This window comes from Martes martes (genome assembly GCF_963455335.1).
Source record: "Martes martes genome assembly, chromosome: 7".
Classification (NCBI taxonomy): Eukaryota; Metazoa; Chordata; class Mammalia; order Carnivora; family Mustelidae; genus Martes; species Martes martes.
The window spans coordinates 53,768,493-53,776,339 of NC_137894.1; positions in this window are offsets into that span (position 1 = coordinate 53,768,493).

The following is a 7,847-nucleotide window of genomic DNA, read 5'->3' on the forward strand; positions in this document are numbered from 1 at the left end:
TACTCCCATTAATTGTTGGTTCGCATACTAATGGGAAGACACAAGCAAAATAAAAGGCAAAAAGAAACACAAAAAGTACTCCCACTTTCATTTAAGAGAAGTCATTTTTGTTTTACTTACAACATTTATTATCAACAGCAATACAGATTTTGTACCCACCATTAAAAAATTCAAATATTTTGCCTTAGGGATTTAACTGAACAGATCTATGGCCACCCCTTTTCCACTTACTCATATGACAAATATTTACTGAATGCCTACTGTATGTTAGTCATGGTACTAGTAACTGAGAATATGAAATTAGGGAGAATGGATGCCTGGAAGGTATACAGCACACTCAAAAATATGCCTTGTTAGGAAAAAATTCTGTAAGGAAAAATATTTACCTGGTGGACTTATTCTGAGTACCAGAATATTGATTACCTTTGCAATTTTAAATAGGTTGAATTGACTCAGCTATCCATGGCTATATTTGAGAAAAGATGATGATGATGATGATTATTAATAGAGAGAGAGAGTAGGGGGAGGGATACAGGGAAGGGGAGAGAGAGAATCTTAAGCGGGCTCCACACCCAGCACGGAGCCCTAGGAGGGGCTCGGTCTCACAGCTCTGAGATAATGACCTGAGCCAAAATCAGGAGTCAGATGCTTACTGAGTGAGTCACCCAGGCGCCCCTATTTCTACTTTCTGTAAAATTAATTTTGTAAAAGTAAGTATTGAGACTGCCTGAATTCACACTGATGAACGAGAAAATACTTCACCATTCAGTTAAGTATGGCTTAAGAGTTGATCGGTAAAGAGATAGATAATGTTAAAATGCTGTATCAGGGTGTTTGGGGATTAATTTTCAATCTATACTTACTACAAATTAGTAAATTAGTAAATTATTGCTCCTTAGGTCTGGAGTCCTTTTTTCCTCACTCAGATTCTAGTGAGAGCTATTCTTACTCCATGCTAGTCTGACCTTAACCAGCTATTTCCTTGTATCAAGGCACTTGTCGCCAATTTCTGAGATTCTGTCTTTTGATTTGCCAATATATAGGTCAGATGTTATGTAATAGGGTCCCCACCAATTTTATTTCTTAGATTTGCTTTGTTAAGTTTAGCAAAATTCTTGCCAATATATACTCATTAACTAGGAATAGTTTCTTGATTTGCATATTGCTGATGCTTTCTATCTCTCCCTATTCTGAATATTCCTGAAGCCTCGGTAGGAAAAATAACATATGGGTTGCATTTGAATTGGTAAAGAATTCTCCCATTGCACAGAAATTAGAGTTGCGACAAATCTTTCATCTCTTAACCTTTACACACCCTTCTGTTCAGGCACTGTCAAAATTCTAGGAGCTTATGTACAGTTATAAGGAGGTATATACAAAATGTTGTGAGATAAAAGATGGGGTAACTGATTGCTCTAGAGGTTGGAGGGTTACTTCACATAGGAGCTAAACTTAAGATAAGACTAGATGTTTGCCAGACAAAGAGGTATAGAAGGACTTTCAGATAGAGAGGCAAGACATGGAGGGGGTGAATTTTCATTATGTTAAACTCAGCAATTATTAAGAAATCATAACAGTCTACTCTACCTACTTCTATTACCAAAGATAAAGGTCAACCCTGAAAAATAATGGAAGACTGCACTTCAACTTCAACTTAATGCATCCATTTCCTCCCATAAAGACTGGCTCTCCTGTAAAACTATTAAACTCCTTTTCACATCAAAATAGATCTATCCTGCCATCATTTTTCACCCAGGACATTTGTTATAGCTTTCCAAGGCAACAATTCTTTATTTCAAAAAGTCCAAGATAAAACTTTAATAACTGATCATAAGTGATATAGTACTCTCTCCAGAAATAATATTTTAACAGATTGATTCTAATGCAAAAAGGCTTATTGAAAATTAATGAATTTTTATTTGTGGAATTTTAGTTCTTTTGGTAGATTGATGGAGATATATTTTAGTACAGTAATGTCTATTATAATATAATGGACACAATTGTAGGAGATATTTTTCCTCCTTTGAGTAATCAGACATTAATGTTGTCTCTTGGCCGTGGTAATCTTTGTTCCATTTGCCCTTTATAATCAAGATTATATTTTTCCCAGTCCATGATGAACTGATTTCACTGGAAGCTGGAATATCTTTTTGAGTCTTAATTTGTTTTAAACCTAGGAACAGGAAAAGGAATTTTAGAAAAAGTGCAGAGAAGCATTTTTACTCATTCAACTGAATAAGATTTTGTTAAAAGAGTGTTTTTTCTATTGTAATGAGGCTTAAAAATGGTAATTTACCTAACTTTTTTCACTTCTATATAAATCCTTTCATCACTGTTCTGGTTTCCCCCAGTAAATGAAAATGTAAAGGAAATAATTTAGTTAAATTTTCTAATAAGATTCTATTGCTGTTGGCCCTAAACTCTAGGGAAACCGTAAGACCCTAATTACAGCTTATCAATTGCAATTAAGTCTTCCAACTATACCCTAGATGAACTTGAGAAAAGGAAAAAGAGTTGCTAACAAATTTTAGAAAAGATTGAGGGCTCGTTCTATGGCTGTCAAGGGACAACTATTAACCTATGGGAGAAAATCCTAACCTACCTTTGGGAAGTCTTCATCATATAGTAGCTCTTATTTTCCTGAGATAGATCCAGGATCTGGTTTCCTGGTTCAGTGACTCTTGTGGAGTTGGGTTGGTTTTAAGCACAATGGCTATGACTGCCTTGGTTGACTTTGGGTCTATAGTGTTGAAGCACCTGCTTCACTTTTCAAAGGTCCTGGTTTTAATGACCTGGAGTTAAGCCCTTAAGGTGAGGCAGGGAGGGGCTGGAAGACTATTACTGTAAAGCAGAGAGCAGGACAAAGATAGGATATGGTCTTTACTGGGAAGAACACAGATGGAGTGCAGGAGGTTGAAGGGATGATCCAGCAAAACTTTTTGGGGCCATGCTTAGAGCCCTCAATGAACTTTTTAAAGCTGGAACCTTTCAGGTGTGATTGTTCTTTCTTTGCTTAGGAGGTCCATCCAGCACATGTAAAGAGACCTCCATTCAACCTCTTTTGATAGGGTCCTTTCAGTTGTAGTATCCATGAACAGGAACACAGTTTTTGATTTGTATCTAAAAGGATTCTGAGCCCCTCACTCCCAGTTTCTTGCTTTTTTCTCATATGACAACTGACAGACAGTATTCTGATTATCAACAGCTATGTAACCACAAACTACATCCCAAACTTAGATGCTTCAAACAGTTACAATACATACATTTTTTTTTTTTCACACAAATCTACAACTTGGGTAGGGCCCAGTGGGAACAGCTATTCTGTTTTATATAGTGTTAACTGGGGCTATTCCACTGGAGGCCAAAGGACTCACGTTCAAGATTTCTTTCTCATGTAGCTGGAAAGTTGGTAGCGGCTGTTGTCAAGGAGCTCAGCCAGGCATATGGGCCCAATGTTTTGATTTGTTTCCATAGGCTGCTTGGGCTTCCTCAAAGCATGGTGGCTGAATTCCAAGGAACCAGGCAGAAACCATGTGGACTTTTCTAACCTAGCCTGGGAAGATACTCAGTGTCACTTTCACTGCATTCTATTTATGGAAAGAGTCACAAGTTCAGCCAAATTCAAGGAAGGGGAGACTTGGACTCCTCACTTGACAAAGGGGTGGCCAGATCCTAGAAAGAGCTATTGTTATGGTCATCTTTGGAAAATTTAATTTGTCACTCAGAGGTACCTTGTTCATAAGGTACTCGACATCCTGTGTTCTCTCTATCCAAGTTGTACCAGACTTCAGGCTCCTGATTCTTTCATGGAACCTTTTGAATACACTTCAGCCCCCACCAAACCATTATGTATGTTCCAACTGCCTAAAAAAATGTAATGTCTGAGGTACTCATTTAAAATTAATTTTAAATTAGCTTGTAGACTAGTTTACTTATCTTTATAATTAAGCATCATGGGAATAATTTCACAGGTCCCTTGAGCACTAAGATTCTCTCTCTGTATCTTTCTTACCCTTAGCAAGATTATATATAGAGTGTATATTATGTACTGTGAGGAACATTCTATGCAACAATTGGTCTATACTTTTTAGAATGTTGATATTATGAAAGACAAAAAAAGGCAGAACTGTTTCATGCAAAAGAGGACTATGACAATTAAATGCAGTGTGTGATCCTGGATGGGATCCTGGGTCTAGGAAAAATGCTATAGAGAACACTGTTGGCACATTGGCAAAATTCAAATACTATAGAAACAACAGGCATTATGCAAATATGTGTTGAATTTAAATGAGTTTAATTTGAATGTATTTGAATTCCAAAACTTAGAGTGGCTTGATCAACATTATGGCAATCATAAAAATCAACATTTGTTTTTATCTCAAATAAATAAATCCACACCAATCAGCAGTGAGGCATGGTCAGGTTAGGAAAATAAATGGAAAATGTTTAACCAAATAACCTCCCTAAAATAGTGAGGACCTTTTAGTGATCTCAACAGCAACCAAGTGCATGGTTTCCCTGTCTTCATCTGACCGCCTTCCCAACAAGGTCAGTCTCATAGCCCTGCCCACAGTATAGAAATGAGCATCCTTGCTGACCCCTTTTGGATTCAGGCCTTGGGCCAAGTCTTGTCAGTTTCATCACAACCCACTCCTCCATCTGCCAAGGTGTAAAGTTGGACAAGGCTCTCCCTCCTAAATGAAGTCCCCCCTTCCCTCTAGAGTCCCTGCTACCGAGTAACCCTGAGTCCTAGATCCTCATTGTCCTTTTTCCTCTCAGTATCAGCATTAGGTTCAGAAAAGAAGATTTCAAACAGTACCTCCTTTATCTACCCAATAACAATTCCAATCTCATCCTGTCATAAACATTAAAAAATTTAAATATGATGGGCGTCCTACTTCTTTCATGACAAGCACCCCCTGCTGCTTGCTACCTTTCTGCCCTTCTGTCCTTCACAATGTTCTTGCTCACCCTTGGTTCCATCCTGGGCTGAACTGACTCCACCTGTTCTGCTGCCTCCCTGCCGACCCCCTCCCCCCAGGCGCTTTTCCTGTTCTTCCCTCTCCCAGCAGTTTGTTATGTAGCTCAGTTTGTTTTTTTTTCTCCCCCCCCCCCCACCTCCTGCTACCCAACCTTTGAGCTGTTTCCCCAGCCCATTTCTGATTCTGCTCTGGCCCCGGCAAGGACAGAGGCTGTTATGGGGAAAGAAATGGGAGGTGAGAAACAGCAAGGAAAAAAATTAGCAAACGCAAGAGTCACTGTTTTGAATGGGAGGAACGAAAGATGCTGGACTTACTTACATGCTAATTTTTTTTTTCACTCCCATCAAAATTGGTAGTTGTAAAACACCACATAAAAGGCAGGAATGAATGTTTCGCCATAATCAAAATGCAAAAAAGATATTTCCTTTTCTTTATCAAGTCAAATCTGTTCCTGAGCTCTCCTCTTCAAGAGCAATGAGATGCCCAGTATCCATTCATTTCTGTGACTTTCTCCCCTTGCCATTCATCCCTCTTCGTGTTATACCAGGATCTTGAGCTTGTCATCCAGAAAAAAGCAGGAAGTATTCCCCTTTGGTCCTTACCCTACTGATAGTCTCTCCGTACAGGCTGCTGTGAGGCCTGAGGAGCAGCCACGGGGGTTCCCACTGGCCACGCCTACTGACCCCAGCCCCTCCCTGCCAGATCCCTGCTGCTGGCCCCAAGGGCCTTCACAGCTGCTTCCGGGAACCACGTGACTTAGTGCCCCGCCTCCGTGGGCATTACTTTGACCTCTGCCACGCCCATCTTCTAGCAGGAAAACTAGAAGCAGAAGGACCATATTTTTACACCCCTCACAGAATCCACAAGTCAGGTGTTGCACATGCCTTCAGAGCTGGATGAATTTAATGAACAACCCGAGTGTAAGCCAATAGGGACTGATGGGGACAGCGCTGACTGGGGAGTGAATATTCTGTCCAAATATGGATCCAATGCTATCATATTGGATCTTTCAAGAGGAACTGAAATTCAAAACTTTCACCCAAATTCTCCTGTTTTAAAGTTGATGACAACTAAAAATTACTAACACGTTATGGGTCAAACCTAACATGTCCATGGCCAATAGGAGCCCCCACACTGGCAGTCTGCAAATTTTAAGCTTCAGAACCAAGTCCCCCTCACTGGAAATGGGCTCCTTCCTACTTCTGTTTAAAGCCATCATGGCAAATCTGGAGTTCCAACCGGCTTGCACTAGATTGGGACTATGGGAAAATGTCTATTTGGAGATTGCCTTTTGTGGAAGAGCTCTTCCTTTTTCTTTCAGCTGAGAACTGTGAACTCTACCTCCTGTACATCCTCTGGAGGAACAGGGACCTCAGACATCAAGAACCCAAGCCCGGCTGCCTTTCCTCTGGAATAGAGCAGGTGCATGTTCTGTTTTGCCATTTACAGTTTTCCAAAAATGGTTTGGCCAAAGGAGATGATTGCTCTAAATTGTTTTCCATGGTTATTGTGTCAATTTACATCCCACTGACAGCAAAGAAGTTATTGCTTACACAAAAATTATTTTGTTGTTAAAAAGTCTTGTTGCTGAACATAAAATATTACCAGAAATTGTCTAAATGAATTTTTCATTCTTTCAACGAATCCACCTAATAGGAAAGGCAGGACACCAGCAAAATTTTCCAAACACTCTATTATAGGTTGCATTACAGAGTAGAAGCCAAATTTTAGAGCTTTTAGGAATCTACTGTTGTCATTATTTTTTATCTTAAGTGACCCAGTGTCCTAAAAATAATCCAGGAAATCTTAGCAGGTAGATCCCTTTCAGATATTAAGAATATCAGGAGAAATTTTTTTATTATGATGAGTTGGACAGGATATTTTTTCTTTTTTGGTGCTGATGCCATTCATTCTATTTCCATCCTGGTATTATAAACTTTGATAACCAACTGTACAGTTCCATTGTTACCTTCTAAACAACTCCCTCTTATGGATATAGGAAATTTTTATTTTATTCTCTTAGTTTTGATTGACAACTTAATATTCATGTTATGAAAAGTTATACAAAATGCAAAATAAGTGTATCTTTTCTAAATCTCAAAAGATGAACATTTAAAAATATTTGTATGGAAAGCAGGGAATATTAAGGTCTTCAAAACCATATTAAATCAAATTTTTGATCTTCTTCCAGGTATACAATCTGAAAAGTAATTCTCCTTAATCAGAAAAGTTAATTCCTGACACTGCAACAATTTGTCTTGCCATGATGTGATATTTGTAGAGAACTAAAATAGCATAATGACACAAACCCTTCTGACTTGGGGGATTTCTAACAAAAAGGTTAAAATTGAATTCTGCAACCATGCAAATAAGCACAGGCCTCCTCTGTGGCCCCAGGGTCCTGGAACAAAACAGGAGCTGTTCTCAATAAAACCAAGCTGTTGAGAATAAAAATCAGAACTCAAAACAGTACATAGGAGCCATCAAATCTTTGTTTTCCTAAGCTGCTGAAGCTCCGAGCTCCCCAGTGAGTCATCACCAGTGAAAGTGCTAGGTGCAGGAAGGACCACAGGAAATCTAACCAGCTATTGTTTAGACTGATTTTTTAAAAACAGAGGAGTCAAAAAGTCTTGGACATCTTGATATACATGATATCATTCTCTTTTTTTAGAGAGAGATTTTGTTCATTTATTTGACAGTGAGAGTGAGAGAGATAGGGAGCACAGCGCGGGGGAGGGGGTCACAGAGGAAGAGGGAGAAGCAGGCTCCCTGTTGAGCAAGGAGCCCAGTGTGGGGCTGGGATCATGACCTGAGCCAAAGGCAGACGCTTAAGGGACAGAGCCACCCTGGTGCCCGGATATCATT